The 20,082-nt window shown below is 38.8% G+C and overlaps 1 protein-coding gene and 1 non-coding gene across 3 annotated transcripts in view; one reads left to right on the top strand and one right to left on the bottom strand.

Annotated features, from left to right (window-relative positions):
• The window catches only part of plce1 (phospholipase C, epsilon 1), a 366,594-nt gene that overhangs the window by 214,749 nt on the left and 131,763 nt on the right, over positions 1–20,082 (bottom strand). The gene's annotated exons all lie outside the window — the stretch shown is intronic.
• On the top strand, positions 15,618–15,699 carry trnal-uag (transfer RNA leucine (anticodon UAG)). The gene has a single exon. It is a non-coding gene; the product is annotated as a tRNA-Leu (tRNA).

Below are 20,082 nucleotides of genomic sequence, written 5' to 3'. Positions count from 1 at the left end.
TCAATTCTTCTGCCATTTCTTTGTTCCCCATAATATATTCCCCTGTTTCTGTCTTCAAGGGCCCAACTTCCACTTAGCTGGCAAGCTGCATTTGGAAAAGTAGTTCTTAGTAAGGTCACAGAGCCCAACCCATCTTTGGTCAGGAGGTGCTCAATCTGGCCCATCATAAGAATGGACTGAGCTGCACCGCAGATGGTGATCTGCTCTTCCTGTTCAAATTAAATCTCTGCATTCCTCTTTGAATGAACTGTCAGTTGAAGCTGTGTTCTGTTACATGATGCACGCCACTCGCGGCTCGGTCTTAAACAAGCAATTGTGCTTTTATGAGGCTCCAATTTATATAGTCCTATTGACTAATTTTGACTGGTGCTCTCAACGTCCAGCAGTTAGTCCACGGTTAAAGTAGAGACAGACAAACGATCGGTGGGAATGGGCTACTTAGTCACTCCCCATCATTTTCACCACGTTACCACTCTGTCTCTGCTTGTGAAAAAACTGCAAATCTCTCCTAAATACCAATCATACCTGAAATAACAAGGTGGGCAAACTCAAGGCAAGGTGCCAACTGTGCTTTCATAGCTCTAGGAGCCAGACAGACTATTGCACAATTGGTCTCAAGTCAATTAACAATTATGTATAAAGCCAAGTTCCTTTTCGGTCATGAATCCAAGGCATTATATGGGTTCATGCTGACCTACTGGCAACACCTCTCCCCCTTCTTACAAGCATATGATGACAGGAAGATGCTGATGGTTACCAGAGACAAAGACATCTCTTCAATAAGGACACCAAAGGGTCTGTGCGAAAGCTAATGGTTTCACCAGCAACATTACAAAGTTATGTTAGGTCAGAGGCTGCTCACGATATGAGGAATGTAGGCACAGCATTTTCTTGCTAAGAGTATTAATGTTTAAGTCTGTTCCTGAATACATAAATGATATCCTGAAACCTTGACTCTTAACAACTAGTTACACTTTAGTAAACCTAATATCAGATAAATAAAATTATACTTAACTTTGGTCACACCGCCTATTATCTCCTTTATTGTCTCACTGTCTGTTTTTAGCTGACAACTTCTCTATAAAGTGCTCTGAGACAAGTTACAACAATAAAGAATCGACCAGAATCATTGTGCTTTATGAAAGAGGATTTTAGGTTAGAGTCATACAGATGGGAACAGACCCATCGGTCCAACTGGTCCATGCTGACCAGGTTTCCCAAACAGAACGAACCCCATTTGCCTGCATTTGGCCCATATCCCTCTAAACCTTTCCTATTCATGCATCTGTCCAAATGACTTTTAAATGTTGCAACTGTACCTGCCTTTACCTGGCAGTTCATTTTATATGCGTAAGACCCTCTGTGTGAAAAAGTTGCCACTCCGATCCCTTTTAAATCTTTCCCCTCTCACTTTAAACTTATGCCCTCTAGTTTTCAGCTGCCCTACTCTTCGGGAAAGACTTTGCTCTTCATCTTATCTATGCCTCCCATAATCTTTTAAACCTCGATACGGTCACTCCTCAATCCCGTGCTCCAGGAAAAAAAGTTCCAGTCTAACTAACCTGTCCTTATAACACAAATCCTCCATCCCCAATAACATTCTTGTAAATCTTTTCTGCACATTTTCCAATGCAATTACATCCATCCTAAAACAAGAAACCACAACTGTAAGCAGTACTCCAAACGTGACCTCACCAATGTCCTGTACAGCCACAACATGATTCCCAATTCCCATACTCCATATTCTGACCAATGAAGGCAAGTGGGCCAAATGCATTCTTCACCACCCTGTCTACACCCCAACACCACTTTCAAGGAACTATGTACCTGAATCCCCTACGCCTCTCTGTTTGACAACACTCCCCAGTGACTTATACAGCCATTAACTGTATAAGTCCTGCTCCGATTTGTTCAAAATCCAATACTCCACATGTATCCAAATTAAACTCCACCTGACATTCCTTGGCCTATCGCACCCTTAGATAACCTCCTTTACACTCCACTATCCTACAAATTTTGGTGTCATCAGCAGATTTACTAACTAAGCTTCCTATACGCTCATCCAACTCATTTATATAAATGACAAACATATTTACATTATGATTTGGAGGTGCCAGTGTTGGAGTGGGGTGGACAAAGTTAAAAATCACACAACACCAGGTTATAGTCCAACAGGTTTAGGTGGAAGCACTAGCTTTTGGAGTGCTGCTCCTTCATCAGGTGATTGTGGAGTATAAGATCGTAAGACACAGAATTTACAACAAAAATTTACAGTATGATGTTACTGAAATTATATATTGAAAAAGACCTGGATTGTTTTTTCAGTCTCTCATATTTTAGAATGACCATGTCGGTTTCAGTTCTTTCATATGTAAATCCGAGAACTTAAAGTTACATTCTCAAGTGAATTGAAAAATATTTACATTATGTTCTCAAATGATTGCTTATGCATGGGCCTGAGAGAGTTCTTTCTCTTGGCCTCACCCTCCTGCATTGGCTCCTCCATATGCTCCAATGTTCATTCTCTTGTTTTAAGCATTTTTCAACCATAATATTAGAAAATGCAATTTTCCTCAAATCAACTTTCTTACCCTAAAGCTTCTCTCCAGATGTTAGCAAGGCAGAGGTGGTAGCAGAGTGGTAATGTCACTGGACTTGTAAACTAGAAGATTAGGCTAATGTTCTGGGGATCAATGCCACTATAGCAAATGCATACAATTTGAATTCAAGAAAACAAATCTCGAATTAAAGGTAACCTCATTGAGACTATTATCATATTTCTATTAAAAAAAACATTTGGTTCACTCATGTTCTTTAGGGAAGGAAATCTGCCATCCTTATCTGGTCTGGCTTAAATGTGACTCCAAGACCATAGCAATATAGTTGATTTGACAGAGATTATGATTAAAGCACAATGTTCCATTGTGCACCAGGGAACAGTAACATTTCATTCTCTAAATTCATGACAAAACGTAGACCCAAATTCATGTTTAGTAACTGCCAGACACAGGAATGTAACTTACTACTTCTTAACAAATGACACAGAATTTACAGCTTTAAATTGCTTTAATGTTTGAGGAATTAATGAGATCTAACAGGCTTTGAGCAAGTAAGGAGGCCAAGAAATCAGAGAGAGCAAATCAGATGGTCTGTGAAGGTGGGAGACAAAATGGAAGAGGGTGCAGTATAGGACAAGCAAAAGAAAAACAAAGGATGGATTCAGAAAGAGAAGACAATGGCATGGTGGTAATGTGATTGAACTAATAGTTAACCCTCTGGGAGAAGGGGTTCAAATCCCATCCATGGCAGATAGTTAAAATTTGAATTCAACAAAAAAGAATCACAAGAAATAAAAGACTAACTTAATGGCAACCATGCAACAACTGTCAATTTTCATAAAAACCCATTTGGTTCACTAATGTCCTTAAGCCAGGAAAATCTGCCATCCTTATCTGGTCTGGACTACATGTGACTCCAGACCCACAGCAATATGGTTGACTCTTAACTGCTCTCTACACAATTAGGAATGAGCAATAAATGCTGGCTGAGCCACAGATGTACATATCACATCAATGAATATATTTATTAAAATAAAAACTTTTTAGTTACTTCAAGAGCTTCCAAGTGTTATGAGGCATTACATTAGGCATTGTCCCCATTTTCCAAGTCTCTTACTTGCACACAAACTCAAAGTTAACAAAGGAGTAAAATCCAAGTTGGGATAACAACATAAAATTTCCGTATCACTGTTTAAAATCTTCCAATATTACAATAAACTAAGAACAGTCAATGTGAAAAAACCTAATTTCTAAGATGTATTATGATACTTAGTTCCTAATGTAGCTTACCTCAGGTTGCCACTGGGATCTTAATAAATCATAACAGAGCTCTGTGAATATTTTACACAGCTGGATTGTGGGTGTTTCTGTGCACTTGAGTTGCTGTAAAGCATTAACATTCGCATTGCAATCATGATAAAAAGAATTTAAAATTGCACCCTCAGGTTAAAGAGTACGCCGAATTTCAGAATTTCCCAGAATTTTGACACCCTGGTTGGCGGCATCATTCAGAATGACTTACAACATGAAACAACAGTGGCATATCACTGTAAACAAAGCTGTGCAGTTGATAACCAGTCCAGTGCACCACTGAGAACAGCACAAAGTCAAATCATAAAATAAGTCTGAATTTAACTGAGTGGAATAGAAAATCAAATATTTTCAAAATGTTCCAGTTTTTGAACAGGCAGAGTTTTCAACATCTAATCTGCATGATGATCAATTCCACATCATATTGCTGTTTCACAAAGTTAGCTTATTTCTGGGATAAGTAGTTCAGTTCTCTAACTCTGAAGTGCAGTTATGCTGGATATACTGGTCAGGATTTGCATATTGTCAGCAGCAATGTGCAAGGAATTATTTTCAGGTGACGATGCTCTTCAGACATTATTGGAGACCCAAGGCACAGAATTATTGAGCAAAAGGGCAAACTTGGATTTCAGATGGATTGCGGAATCTTAGCAGAATTTGGCTGAGCAGCGAGATAGGATAGCATCCAACGGGTTTGGAACAAATCCAATGACGAGTAACTTTGAGTCACGGACAGATGTTCTTGAAAACTTCCACAATGCACCTATCTTTTGAAACGCAACATAGTGTACATTTTGTTGTTGAAATTAAAAAGTTGCAAAGAAAATGATCAGAGCAGGCACAATGATAAATATTGCCAATTACACAGTTCCCCTCACATGGTTTTATTTTGTATTTACTCTCGGAATGTGAGTGACATTGATAAGGCCTCATTTATTGTCCAGGTCTTCTTCTTGAACTGCTATTATCTTTGAGCTGGTAGTGCAGAAGCACTCTTTCACGTAGCATTTTGTTTTTTTTTATATAGGAAACATTGTATAGATCGTCCCTGCATTGCAAAAGGATCCCATTCTGGGATCTATGTTTGCAACTAGATTTGTTAGGTGGAACACAATACAGGACAATGTAAAACAGCCATAACTACAGGAAAGGTTCGTATGGTGGCTGTTTAAAATTACAGCCCTGTATGGGATCACATTTAATAAGTACGAGAGTTCATAAATCAGGAAGATCTCCTGCACACAGTTAGAATTGTACTACTTAATTCTGATTAGTTTGCCCAAAACAAAAAGTATTGTCACTTGAAGCAGTAAGTGATACAGCAATAAGCTTTTCAATTTTGTTCTAATTTTAGTGCAGGGTACCCATCTCGGACTCCAACATGAAACTAAAGATGACAGGGAATGCAGAAAGGATGATAAATGTCAGACAGCTGTTAGTATGCTCATGGAAATGAACATTCTGCACCTCAAGGTAGGGAGATAGTATTTTTGAATCTCAAGTTAGGTGACGGTGTTTCACTCGGAGACAGAAGGGTGCCGGGAAAGCGCTGGAAGATTTTGCTGGATGCGGAGATGGATAGCTGTATGCTGCATGGAAGATGGCAGTCAATAATCATAGTTTGGTTCCCCTCGCACTGTTAGGAGTGATCTGAGCTCAATGGCCAGTTGTGGAACAGCCCACAGCCCCAGTCCACCCAACGTAGACATCCTGGGGAGGGGGATGGCATCAAAGTCAGAGGGTCCAACACCCAAACAGCAGCTTCAGGCAGGAAATGGCAGCCTATGTGCTCCCAAAAAAAAAGTGTGTTCTTTCATCCACTCCTCACCCCAACCCCCACAACACACACAAACACAATCAGAGAACCCTTGGCTCTGCAAGTTATTTCAGCTTACCCATTCCAAAAAAGCACTAATCCTGATATGTCCACCCAACCCTCAGCGTGCCTCAGCACCACCCTCTGACTGGCCAGCAACAGTGCACTCTGCCTGTTATCTTTAATTGGACAATAGGCTCAAAAGGTTTGGAAGACGATCTCCAGAAATGTCTGCGACATTCTGTCAGCAAAAGCAGACTCAGGACTGACGTGTGGTGCAGACGTTGTATCCCCAATGCCCAGAGGAAAGTTCAGTTCAATGAGTCAAATTTAGGCCATGTGGACAGCTATTTGTTTAAGGAAACATCAGTCTTTTGTCAGCTGGTAACATTCCTGTTCAGCCTACATCCAGACTGAGGAATTTTCAGATTTCCAAAATTGTATACAAAATGTAGCAGGGGGTTTACGTGCAACTTGCCATCAGACTTATCTGATGCAACAGCATTGCTAGACTCCTGGTGGATCAATAAATCCAGAAAATATTTAAACCACAGCACTTGAACAACTAAAACAAAAAAAAATGAGAAGACATTTCTAGACATAAGTACACACAGAGGTTAAATATCAAAACCATTGGAACCTGACCAAACTGAGTTAGGCACAGAATCAAGTCATTGTGACACAGTAGGCCATTTGGCCCATTCAGATCTTGCCAGCATTCTGGACAGCAATCCAAATCAGTCTTATTCTCCTCCTTTATCCTTCTAGGTCTGGACATTTATTTTCTCCAACAGTCAGTGCAATTTTCTTTTGAAATAATGGATTTCCTCTACTTCTACCATCTTGGAGCAAAGGAGACTGAGTGGAGATCAGATAGAGGGGTATAGGATTATGACAAGTTTAATTAAGGTGGAAAAAAGAAAAACTTTTCCCCTTTAGCTGATGGTGTAAGGATTAGCACGCACAGATCGGATGGCTTGTACAAGAGATAGAGTGATATGTGAGAGGACCATTATCCCAATGACCTGGAGCTCACTAAACTACAAGGTGGCAGCAATGTCCAACATCTCACGCCTTCATGCAACTTCATCTTCTTTCTGCTGGAGCTCAACCATCTCCATTTAATTTCATAACTCCCCATCTATTCTTATGAACCTGCCATGAGGGCATTAGTCTTTGTCCTGTTGAGGTAAAACCTGTTTCCTTTTAATCTGTGGGAGGGGGTGGGGGTACCTTCTGCATTAGAAGTAGAGCTAGTGCCACAAGAACTTGAAGCCTTCATACCGGCTCCTTGCCTCACATTGATCCTCCCTACCTTTATACTTTGACTCCTACTTGTGCACAGCACCAGAAGTAATCCAGAGACTAATACTACTTTTCAACTTGCTCTCCAGCTCCTGAAAGTTTGCCCATAGAGCTCAGTACATGATCTCCTTATGTTGTTGGCCACTTTGTACCACAACTTCCGGCTCATTCCCTTTGCCCATTGAACATGTTGAACTTTCTCCATTACCTCAGCACCAAGGAGGCAACACACTGGGCAGGACACTATAGAAAAGCAAGTCTGTGCTTTGCTGCTCTCCCCCTACAGTCCCCGTGGTACCATGGTTTGGATTGCTTCACCTCAATCTCTCCTGAATATTACATTATTTCCTGAATCAACATCATTACAACAAATCATTTGATCATTGCCTCATCACTGTTTGTGGGACCACTCGGAGAATGGGTTGGCTGCCAATTTATAACTGTGACTATGCTTTAAAATACTTAATGTTAAGGCCTTTGAGACAACTTGAGATTTGTCAGGCAGTACAGCAATTTCTTTCTTTCCTTTAAGTGAACAGTGACTAGGAAGCCCTGAGGGCTGGGGTATTAATTCTGAGCCTTGAGTGCTGCTCTGTGAGATGCATTAATCCAGCACAGACCAGGGATCAAATTCAGAAACTTTCTCATCTATGTAAAGTGGACCTACAGTGTGTGCAGTTATTAGACACTGCATGTTGAGTAGACTGCAAACCTTCAATCAAAACAATGTTACTGACTATTAACCCCACCGCCTCATTTGACTGATACTAATCGCAATAATTGCTCCCTATCCAAATTATGCAGCAGTGTTTCCAGTGGATTTAAACTTTTTGATTCAATTTTGATCTAAATTGGGTGCAATGAAACCTGAGTATTTTGTGGTTTAATTTGCTCCTTGGGTGTTGGTTTTGTAATTTCACCAACACAATGAAATTTCACCATGTCAAATCATTGCAATGAAAGTAGATATCAAACTAACAGCTCTTACTTATCCTCTCGTGTATCCCAGCCCAATGCGCACTCTGCAGCATGATTAAAATATAAATATTCAAGTTAAACACTGTACTATTAATGGTGGAAAGGTTTATTTATTTGTAAAAAAAAAGCCCATTGCAAATTCCACAGACCTTTGGGTCATTATATCTGACATGAAAATAGCTCCCATAATACATGGTCAATGAGGTAATATGTGACATTACTTGTGGAACAAATTCCACACAACCACCTACTCGCTCAATCATCTCATTAACTTCTGTGTTTACAAAGACAACAGAATAAACTCTCATACATTTTCTCTGTGGTGCCAAAATGCAGGACAAATCCTTCAGATATACTCCTGTTTTATTAACAGCTGACTTGCGTTGCATCAACAACTGCCATGTACTGCAGTGTAATCACATTCCGTAGATTCGTGATTATCACGGTTATTTAATTCTTAAGTACTGTTTGTAGTGAGGAAGCAATTATAGCAAAGAAACCCTCCATCCCCACTTCCTTGGGAGACAAACATTTTGAGGCTGAAAACTCTGAGGCAATGCTGATACTTACACTGGGACTGTGTCCTCCTGCATCACTGTATACACCACTTAGTGAATTTACTGATGTCCAGGAACACATTGGATCCCAAACGAAGTTAAGGTTAGGGTTTGGTAGTGGAGGAGGAAGGTTCCTTGCCTTTGCGCCCACCACTTAAATCGGCAATGGCCATCGGAAGGGCGGAAAAAGATTCCTTTCACCTAGTACAAGGAAGTCGAGAAATTTCTTATAACAGAGATCCAGCCTTTTACTTTGTGCAATGTTTCCCCTCTGCAAACTTGTGGTTACTGGAGCCCTGAATACTTTCAGGGCCTGTTTATTGTAAGAGGTGCATGCACAAGTAAAGTAAGTGTGAAATGAAGAAGACAGGATCAACAAAACCAAAACTGTGCCAATGTGTGAGGTGCCCCTGAAGTAACTGTTCAGCTGTCTCATTACTCAAGTTACTTTGTCACAACATTAAAAAAAAAGCTAGAAAAACTTTTCAAGTATATTATTCCATAGGCTTCCCATCTCATTAACTAGAGCTGTCCCACATAACACACATTTAGTCAACAGAGAGGTAAGGCTGAGATCTGATCCTACATCTCTAAAACCTACTTTGAAATGGCAAGAGTTAAAGTCCTGATAGCAGTTGGTCAAGGGTGGAAGCAGAGCCAAACTTTACTCAATTTCAATTTATACAGAGTGGAAAATTAGACACACACACTTCCTAACTCAACAGTCACCCTGGTGTCAGTAAGAGTCTCTTTATATGTTGAAGTAACAACCCATCCATGCATACCACTGCACATTTAATCACAATTGATAAAGAATGAATTGTAATAATAGTTCAGTCTTACGAGTGACTGTTCACATAGCATTACAGTTGAATACTCAATGTGTGCTCTTTTGGGATGAGGCTGAGCCAGAAATATCATTCAGCAAATCTAGAAAAATGTTCAGCTCTTGCCTGACTGCTTCCCTGACTGAGATCAGTCGGTTTTGATTTATTCTTATGAGATGAGCTACACATTGCAGACTGGCTTCTATTGTCCATCCCTAATTGCCCTCAGAAGGTAGTGGTAGACCTTCTGTTGAACTGCTGCAGCCCTTTACTGACTGCGCTCCCTCAGTGGTGTTGGATAAGGAATGCCTGGATATTCACACAGTGAAGAAGAAATTGGGAGTATACGTTCAAATCAGAACGGTGGGGGACTTGACCACAGACGTGCAGCTGAAGGTGCTTCCATGATCGTGCATCTCCTCTTACTAATCATAAAGATTTCAGGGACATTTGGTGCAGGCCAAAAATTGTCGTCAGTCGATACTGCAGCCACAAATGGACCAGTGGCTGAGGGAGTAGATGTAAAGGCCAGTGGCAGGAGGATTAATGCTACGAAGCTTCATGACAGCTGTTGCAGCTGCTATTACAGAGATCAAATAGAGACCTCTGTGAAAGATGGGAATAGACTTGGGAGGTGACAACATATTCAAGGACTTGAATGTTGGGACAATAGTTTCCAGATGTGGAAACGGTTGGTTTTAGAAGTGGGTCATGCTAAATGACTGGGGAACCTTCACAGAGACACTAATGACTTAATGAGCTGTTGCAGTGCGGAACTATCACAATGAAACTCACTTAGGGAATGATGGACCATTACAAAGACACTCACGGACTGACAACTAATCACACTGAAGCACAGGGGAACCATAACATTGATTCCTGGAGTTGGGACAGAATATGGTGATTGTGGCATGCTGATAATAAAGGAAGTTGAATTATTTTAATATAAAGTTTATTCCATTTAATTTGTTCAAGTTTTATATTAAACAACACAACTGCAGGCCAACAAGCTGCAGTCTACCCAAGGCAAGCGGACAATTGAATCGTATAATCACATTTTCTTCTAGCTATTAATGTCATAAACACTCTGGGGAGACGGCATTGGGTAAACTCAGACAGGTGGGCTTCTTGAGAAATGAACACTTCACAAGTCAGGATGTAAAAATGTACAAAACCTATCCACATCCACAATATCTCTATTCAGTCACAATTGGTCGAAGCTTCAGACTTTCTACAGACAAATGTTATAGTGTTGAACAGAGTAGTCTCACGTTAGGTAATTTTGGTACCTTACCTACCACACAACTCTTCCTTGTGATGTTGAATGAGAAACTTACTTACTGAATGTAAGGATTGCACAATTACATTCTCTACTGTCATACTGCTGTTTGAGTGTCTCTTTACAATATACACAAAAGAATTCCAGCTGAACATTATTTGCAATTATTCTGCAAGGGTGATATGACTGTCCATTAACAATTAATAATTTTTTTTTAAAAAATGTAAGATAAGAAATCCAACTCCTATTTTTCATCAAGCCCAAACAATAATGCAGGTTTACATACTTGGTTCACGGAAGTATTTTGCAGGGTGCCCTGGATGGCATGAAATGCTGTTTTCACCTTAAAGAGACGTTATCTTCACAATAAAGGAGTCAGAACAGGTCATGCAAGATTTCTAACTGGTGGGATATCATAAAATTGATGACTTTCAGCATGACACATTCTGCTATGCCATCAAAACAGTTTGCAGAGGCTTGTTTCTTCCACCAAACCCTGTCGGATTGTGCTGGTGGCCAAACTGCCAGGAGAAAAGTGACTGTTTGTACTGATTTCCAGAAGATGTTATACCACTACCCTTTTGGTACATTGGTCCCATCCGAACAAACTCAGAAGCTAAGAGTTGCGTTTTCATTTTGACATTGTCACAATCCAAAGGGAAAAAGGAGAGTGAGTTTTAAAAAGATGTGACTGTGCTAAAACTATACCAAACACAAGATAAGGGAAAGGTGAAGTGACCCCATGAAGAAATGTCAGGATAACCACAGAGAGCCTTAGGGTAATTCTGCTATTCAAAAGAGATTGCTAGAAAGAAATCACTTACTTACACTCAACATGACCACCATGTGAAACATCAGTTTGTTGAACTTTCTTTGACACAGACTGACAAAATGCAAATACTAATTAAACAAAGATTGACTTTTAACCTGAACAACGTATGCATGAGTAAAATAAATCCTACCAAACCATTAGGAGTAGATTACTGTTAAATGCAAGAAGCAGAAATAAGAGAAAATTTGGGTTGTGGGGGACTGAAGATGTCAAATTGCCAACTTTAATTCTCACTGAATCAATACAAATCAATTTTACTACCTCCCATGGCTACTCAAAATCATGCCCAGTAATACTTCCATGACATTTTCAAAACATTTTAAAATTTGCTTTCAACAGCAGACTTCTTAAAGTCACCATTATCTTGCATGTTTCACTCTTCTTTTTAATTCAGATTACTGAACGATTTATTCTATGTGAAAGTTAGTTCACATCCTGTACCTTCGTGTCTGAGCTTAGCTCTGGGTTGGGAGAAAGACAGCGGGAACTGTATCTCTCTCCAAACATCTGCAAACAATCAACAACAGCACAGCTGTCCAAACCACCCCTCCTCCATCCATCCCTTTCAATAATTCAACTTTCTGCTTACTTGATTTTGCATGAAATAGCGCATTAATTAAACATGCAGTAAATAAATTTGGAGGACATTACAATCAAGATCAACCCACAGTATAGTTAAGTTCATACCAATCCCTAAGTTAACCAGCCAAACAATTCTTAAACTAATAAAAGGACCCTGTGTGTAATTTATATGACAAATTATTCTAGAAGAGAATTGAGATCAGTGATGAACATTTCTGCATACACTCTACAATATAAATGGGAATGTTAGGAGTCAGAGTGGGGAGAAATAGACTGATAAACATTTTTGAAAATTTGATGGGTTGCGTTATGGATAAGCTCATGTCCACTGTAGCAGCTTTTGCATCTGAGCTGAGAGTGAGCTCAGCATCAGTCCACTCCTGAACTCCTTCCATCTGGACTACTGACAGAAGAAATGAAACACATAAATTGTAAAGTATATTTGGCGTTCGGGGGCAGGGAGCTAGAGGGAATTACAAAATATTGGAACCGTGTGTTTGGATCATTCCTAATTGATTTTTCACAACAGTAAAATCACAGGAGTGAAATAATTATTTACATGTAGCAGTTAATTAGTTAACTAACATTTTCAGAACGGAAAGACGGATATTCATTTGTCCACCAAAGTAGTAGCCTAAAATCCAGAAATCACTACATAACAAATAATTGAGAAATTAATAGATTTTTAAGAAAAGGTTCCCTATTCATCTAGATTAAAGTTACTGTTTGAAGGAACTCAAATAAGGAGTAAGTTTTACTTTTGAACACAGGTTGAACATATTGTTCATTTTTGACAACTTTAACCATACTTTAATCCCTACTTTACAAGTTTACTCTGAATGCTGTCGAAAAACAAAATGCACATACATCAGATTTTTGAAATGTGCATGCTCACCAATATGAAGAACTGAGAGAATATATTTTGAGATATACACATACATACACACATACAATGCTCAATAACCAAATTACTTTAAAATACAATCCCTTTGTTTTGAAGTCAAACAAATCAGCAGATTTGCACATAGCAAGGTTCCTGAAACAGCACTTGAGATCAATAAACAAATTGCTGGTTTGAAAATATTGACTTGGGTGAAGCATTGGCCCAGGACATTAGAATAGCTTGCTGTTCTTCATCAAATATAGCCAGTGAATCTCTTACATTGGAACAATCTATCAATGATGTTTCATATTTTAGAACAAATAAACAATAACTTCAATGTAGAAGAATCAAAATATGGACTTCAAGTTAAGGAACATAAAGATACAACAGTATCTTCCTCGACCTACATGTGTTACAGGTAAATAACTACAAGTTACTTTTAAATTGTTTACTTTAAAAGATCTCACAGGCAATCCAATGCTGAAACATTATTTAAGCTTTATTTCACATGGCTTTCAAAATAAGACCTCTCCACTAAGCAACTTAAATCTCACAACCCAATTTGGCTATTCCCGATTAATGGAGGAGTCTGGCCAGGATTCTAAACAATAATGTCTTTCTCTGGAAACGTCCAGGGTTGGGTCCTTATGCAGTGGTGTTCTTCAAAGTTCTGTTACTGAATTGTTCTGGAGTTGGATTTGTATACAAACTCTTTCAAGTTTGTAGTATGACATTTTTGATGATTCACTAGATTCTTCCATTCCCCAATATTGATTAAATTTCTGGAGAATTCCAGTCTGTAGCTTGCCTTGTTATCAGAAATAGATCCCGCCCCTTGATACATTTGTGGTTAGCTGCCTGTTAAAAACATAGCTTTTCCTGCAATTAACTCCTTTACTTCAGGACATTCCTTCTGCATACAAAGTCTTAATTGCTCATTTGTCATGAGGCAGAAGAGGGGTATCTCCTTTGTCCCAGGAAGCAACTTGATATCGTTACTTCTTCCCAAGGATGGTTAATTCACATGTTGCTTTTTAATTCCTTTATACCAGCTCCATATCCCTTTCATTTTGAGAAACAGCTCATTCCAGACAGAGGCAGACTGCTATTTTCCATGTGTAATAGATTATTTTTGTTGATTCCTTCAATTCATGAACAGTTGTTAAGGTTCTGAAGTTTACATTGTCACAGAAATTAAGTTAGATTGTGGAATGAATATTAAACACGTCAATCCTCTGGATAATAGCCAAAAAGATGGAGGAGAGTGGGGCACAGATGTGAGGTAAATCTACACCTTCTCAAACCATTTGGCTACTACTATTATTGTTCACAGTGGAAGACTTTGTCACTTGCTATACCAATACCTGCAACATCTTATTAGGAAATCTGAAAGTTAGTACTTTCACATAATCCTGTTGGACTATAAACTAGTGTTGTGTGATTTTTAACTTTATTAAGAGATAGCAACAGAGTGTCTGACATTGGTTAGGCCACTGTTGGAATATTGTGTGCAATTCTGGTCTCCTTCCTATTGGAAAGATGTTGTGAATCTTGAAAGGATTCAGAAACTATTTACAAGGATGTTGCTGGGTAAATAGATAAAGTATTTTCCCTGGGGTCGGGCAGTCTTGAACTAGGGGGCATAGGTTTAGGGTGAGAGGGGAAAGATATAAAAGAGACCGAAGGTGCAACTTTCTCACACAGAGGGTGGTACGTGTATGGAATAAGCTGCCAGAGGAAGTGGTGGAGGCTGGTACAATTGCAACATTTTAGAGGCATTTGGATGGGTATATGAATAGGAAGGGTTTGGAAGGATATGGGCCAGGTGCTGACAGGTGGGACTAGATTGGGTTGGGATATCTGGTCGGCATGGACAAGTTGGACCGAAGGGCATGTTTCTATGCTGTACATCTCTATGACTCTGTGGATTTTGAAACAGAGGCAGATGGATTTGGATCAGGGCTATCAAGCTTTCTTTTTGTTTATACTGGGTCAGAAGGTTTTTTTGGAACAACAATCTAAGTGCATCAATTTTCAACAAGCATGTGACTGCAATCAAGTGCCTGAGAGAACACTACACTGTTAATAGATGGAATGTTTATACCGCTGAGTTTACAACAGACTAGAAAGCTCAGTTTTAGCTATGATTACAGAATGGAAAATTCAAGGTCTCAGTTCAGAAGAAACAGGAGTTTAGTTGGGAAAGGAGAACAAGTTTTTCCCAGAAGGAGAATCATGTTTTTAGTTCAAAGGAAGAAGTCACGCTTGCCATAGTTTACAGTTTGCAAGGAATCTTCAAGTTGTTAGCACGAAAACAAATTAGATTAGAATGATGAAGGGATTCCTGATGAAGGGCTTTTGCCCGAAACGTTGATTTTCCTGCTCCTTGGATGCTGCCTGACTTGCTGTGCTTTTCCAGCACCACTCCAATCCAGATGATTTCCAGCACGTTCAGTCCTCACTTTTGCCAAAAACAAATTAGGCCATTTCAATTGTGAAAGATTCACACCAGCAAATTCTAAAGAGAAATCTTAAAATTGCCTCTATAGTTCAAGGAAAGGAATCTGGGAGGAATCAATTAAGTAAAAACTCAAAGAATTGAGATAGGATTAAAAATTTCTCTGAAATGATTATGTGTAAAAGGACAGCACTGGAAAACAGGCTGAAACGACATTTTGCTCTTGAGCATGGTAGTGTGGCCGAGTGGTCTAAGGCGATGGATTTAGGCTCCAGTCTCTAAGGAGACATGGGTTCGAATCCCACCACTGCCATTTGTGGGTCGCAGGTTGCACTGCAGGGAGTTAAAGTTTGTGTTAAGCATTGATGTATTTAAAAATGGGCAGTGCAGTGGTTAGCACCAGAGACCCAGGTTCATTTCCCGCCTCAGGCAACTGTCTGTGTGGAGTTTGCACATTTTCCCTGTGTCTGTGTGGGTTTCCACCGGGTGCTCCGGTTTCCTCCCACAGTCCAAAGATGTGCAAGTTAGGTGAATTGGCCATGTTAAATTGCCCGTAGTGTTAGGTAAAGGGGTAAATATAGGGGAATGGGTCTGGGTGGGTTGCTCTTCGGCGGGTCGGTGTGGACTTGTTGGGCCGAAGGGCCTGTTTCCACACTGTAAGTAATCTAATCTAATCTTTCTAACTATCTTATGTATATTATTGATTACTTTGGTTTTATTTTGTGTATCAAACTTAAGTTCCATTATTGATGTGAATGAGTTTCAGTGACTAACCACCATGTATTCAACTGCAGAAAAAAATACTCTATCCAGCTTGGTTTCATCTGGGATCTGACTTGTCCACTATTACCATTAGCTGAGATCCTATCACAAACAGATTTGATAAATTAAAGACACCAATCGTCAAAACGTGGTGAGTCAGGGAAAAAATGTCAGGTATTGCACCCCACTGCAAGGATCACCAGCATTGACAATATTTTGGAAGAAAGGGAAAAACATAATCATACCAACAGCAACTACACATAAATAATAGAAACCATTGGGAGGGATATACAGCGTATTTAGGAACCAATGTTTTAGCATGAATTTGAATGGAGCTTATTTTACCTGAGAAGTTTCCTCATATTACTTATACAGTACATATCAATAGACATCATCTCTGGGAATTTTCGAAAGTTTTTGAAAACGTTTCACATGGAGGTCTTGTAAACAGATTACAAATAGCAAAGATCCAAGTTGGATCACAGAATGGAATAGTGATTAACAGAGAGGCAATAACAAACTGGAAAAGTGTCCAATAGAACGTACAATTACTCATCTTTGCTCCTTCATTACTAACCTAGTTGTTAAGCTGCTGAACTAATGTTTGGAAACACAAAATTGAATATAATATTTCCTAATAGTTCTGATTAGTTAAGTAATTAGACAATTGCAAATTTGAAACACTGAAGAGTATTGGGAAAATGTTTATCACGAACACAGAATTAATGCAATTAATTATTATGGAGTTTCTAGAAAGGGTAACAGCTCTGCCTATATCTAAGCATCATGTGTTTCTGTTAAACAATAAGAATTATTCGAAGGATTTACTAAACACCAATCGGATGCCACTAACGTTGTTTTGTTGACATAAGTGTCACACCAAAATACAAGTGACCTGCATCTGAATTGGAAAAGGTATATCAGAGATTGTGCCAAAAGTGAGTTTAGAGGAATTTAATCTTCATAATCCAAAGTGCATTGTTGGTGCCATTAGGGGCACAAGTACTAAAATAGGATAGATAAAGATTTTAAAAACCAAGTTATTTCAAATAAATAAGGAAACAAAGGCTAGAAGCATTTTTAAAAATTATTCACACTCACATTTAATATAGATATTAGGAAGATTTATTCAAAGAGTAAAAATACTTGAAATGACTTTTTCTTGGGGCGATGGAGACAAACCCTTGCTCATGTTCCAAATATTGTGAGAGTTTTAATTGAAGCAATTACAGATTTCAAAAGAAAATAGGAGTCTTTTCTCACCCTCAACATTTTTCAGCTTATTAGTTATTAATTTGAGTTGTTAGGAAAGAAGTCCTTAAGTCAGAGCATTGTGATTTACTTAAGTAGAGATTTAGAACACTTTATGGTAGCAAATGGCATTGAATTTTTAAATAAAAATGCCTTCTGTTGGCCAGGATTAGTGAGATATCACAGAAATTGGGCAATGTTTTCTGTCAGAGATGCTAGTCAATCACGTTCTTCTCCAACCAAAATCCAAGGTTAGCCCAAGTCACAAATAACATTCTTACAAGAATGCCAATAAAAAAAGTATAAGGTCAGAGCAAATTAAAAAAAAGAAAGAAACTGCTTTAGAGAATGATTTGTCAACCATCAACAGTCAGCCTAACAGAGTACTTGTGAAACAATAGAAGATAGTGAACTACACAAACCTGTGTGGCTGATTATTGCTCCCTTTTAATCATAGGTATCTTCTGATCAATCTATTCAGAGAGGTTATTGCACCACCCGGGAACAGATGGGACTTGAATCCATGTCCCTTTAATTATGTTTAATTGGTGGTATGGATTAGTAGACTATTTAGTTATCCGTTACAAATAGGAACGTACTGAACTGTGGTTCTTGGGTTAGGAGGTCACATTTGTAACATGGAGCTCTGTTACTAAATGTTTGTAGAAATGTGTAATGATAAGCTCTAGTTCTATCATTCACTACTTACTTTACTGGAGGATAACATTCCTCTCAATATTTCGGATACTTGTTTTTTTCTGATCCTATTATACTCGTGCTATTACATTGTGCCACTTATATTGTTTTGTTGTGGTAAGTGTCACACCAAAATACAAGTGACCTGCGTCTGCATTGGAAGAAGTGTATTAGAGAACTGACATATAAAGATAACTGATATTGTTTATTGTATTAAAAAAAATTGTAGTGATTCTGCTCATTCCATTGTTTATTTGCTGCAATTTGGATCAATTCAAATTATTGGCTTCATGAAACAGAATAACACAGAGAAAAATAGCTCAAAATGACAGTAAAATGTCACAAACTATTGGCTAAAGATAAAGTTTAGACCAAAAATCTTTATGAGGTTTACGTTTTGACATTAATTGGGTAAGGATTTAGATCATCACTTTCATGAAGAGGCACACAAAACAGGGAGGTGATAACTACAGAACCAACACATGATAATACAAGTTATTTACATGGAAGTAGAAATGTTTCATCCAAAATCATTTCCATATCAGATCATGAACTGGCTTGCTTGAAATAGTCACCATGAATGCTGCAAATCCAACTGCCTTGGTAAGTGAAGTTGCATTTCACCTTCTCTCCATGAGATCACAACACCCAGTTGGTGTCACTTTAAAAGTCCATACTTCCAGGACAGTGTGGTATATCCCAATACAGGCTACCCATGAGAGAGATGAATGAGAGTGTACATGACCTGAAAATGATTTGGTGCTCAGATGTTGCATATACAACAATGTTGATTGTTTGGCATCCCAAGGAATGCTAAGACTGCCACTGTAACACAGTTAAAGCAGTTAGTTACACTGTCACCTGGGACCAACCACTCCAGAAACACTCAGAAAATAAAGAATTTGTTAACACACAGTCGCTCCAATCTCTGCTGGTAATCAGTGACTTGCCAATGACCCTTTGTTAATCTTGCAGCATATTTAGTGTGAAAGCATTGAAATAATGACCTGGTGGAAATAGTTGGGGGCTCAAACCATTGTTACAACTAAATACATAAACTTCCATTTTTGACTTCTAATATAAGAATATATAAGAATGACAGATTTATTCACACTTCATAGAGTGGGAACTTGCTAGCTTTACTTCTGTTGACAGTAAAAAAAACTATCCAATATTGATACATTATTTGGCTTTATTATTCATGCATTGTATCAGAGAGTGCAGGCAAAGTGTCAAATCTAATTAAATGTCATTTTGATTGTTCATTTCAAGTCAGGTAGCTTTCCAAATGGTCAAAAGTTGATTGACAAGCAGCCAAAAATAATTTAACCGATGCTGCATTTCCAACTTTTGCTATTGAAATGTTTGACAGAAGCAGCAACAGTGATTGCAATGGGGCAGAGAGAGAGGACTTTTTAATCTATAGATTTACAAGAAAAGTGAGCATCATTGCAAGGAAAGGCCATGAGGATTAATGCACATAAATGTAGGTTTCTCCTTAACCTGTCAAATTCCAGACTGGAAATGCCGTCACTATTTATAAAGACGTGGATAAATATGGATGGATGGATAAAAGATGGATATATGCGTGCGATTACAGGATAGAGATTTTTTTTTCTCTGTTGGGGGTGTGGGGGTGGGGGTTTGCTTAGATGGCCATAGTCAAAATAATCAGTGGTTGATTTGAACTTCAAGATCAGGTTACTGCCTTAAAATCGTTCTCAAGATTTCAGAATAAGTATAGCTTTCACTTTCTAGGTCCGTTGTATTCAGCTTGAGGTCTGTTGCAGTGGTTATTGTTAATAACTCCATCTCCCACCCCCATGCTGTTCTTGCACAGTATCTGCTCAGAGTCACATTGCTCGTTCTTCCCTGTGGAATTTCATTGTATACTCCCAGAACAAAGTCGATCATTACAAATTTTCCCACAACATCACTGAATTACCGAGTTGATTCACCACAGCTGCCACTACCTAAACCCATCCAG

This window comes from Chiloscyllium punctatum, chromosome 38, assembly GCF_047496795.1.
Source record: "Chiloscyllium punctatum isolate Juve2018m chromosome 38, sChiPun1.3, whole genome shotgun sequence".
Lineage (NCBI taxonomy): Eukaryota > Metazoa > Chordata > Chondrichthyes > Orectolobiformes > Hemiscylliidae > Chiloscyllium > Chiloscyllium punctatum.
This window is presented reverse-complemented; position numbering and strand designations above follow the sequence as displayed.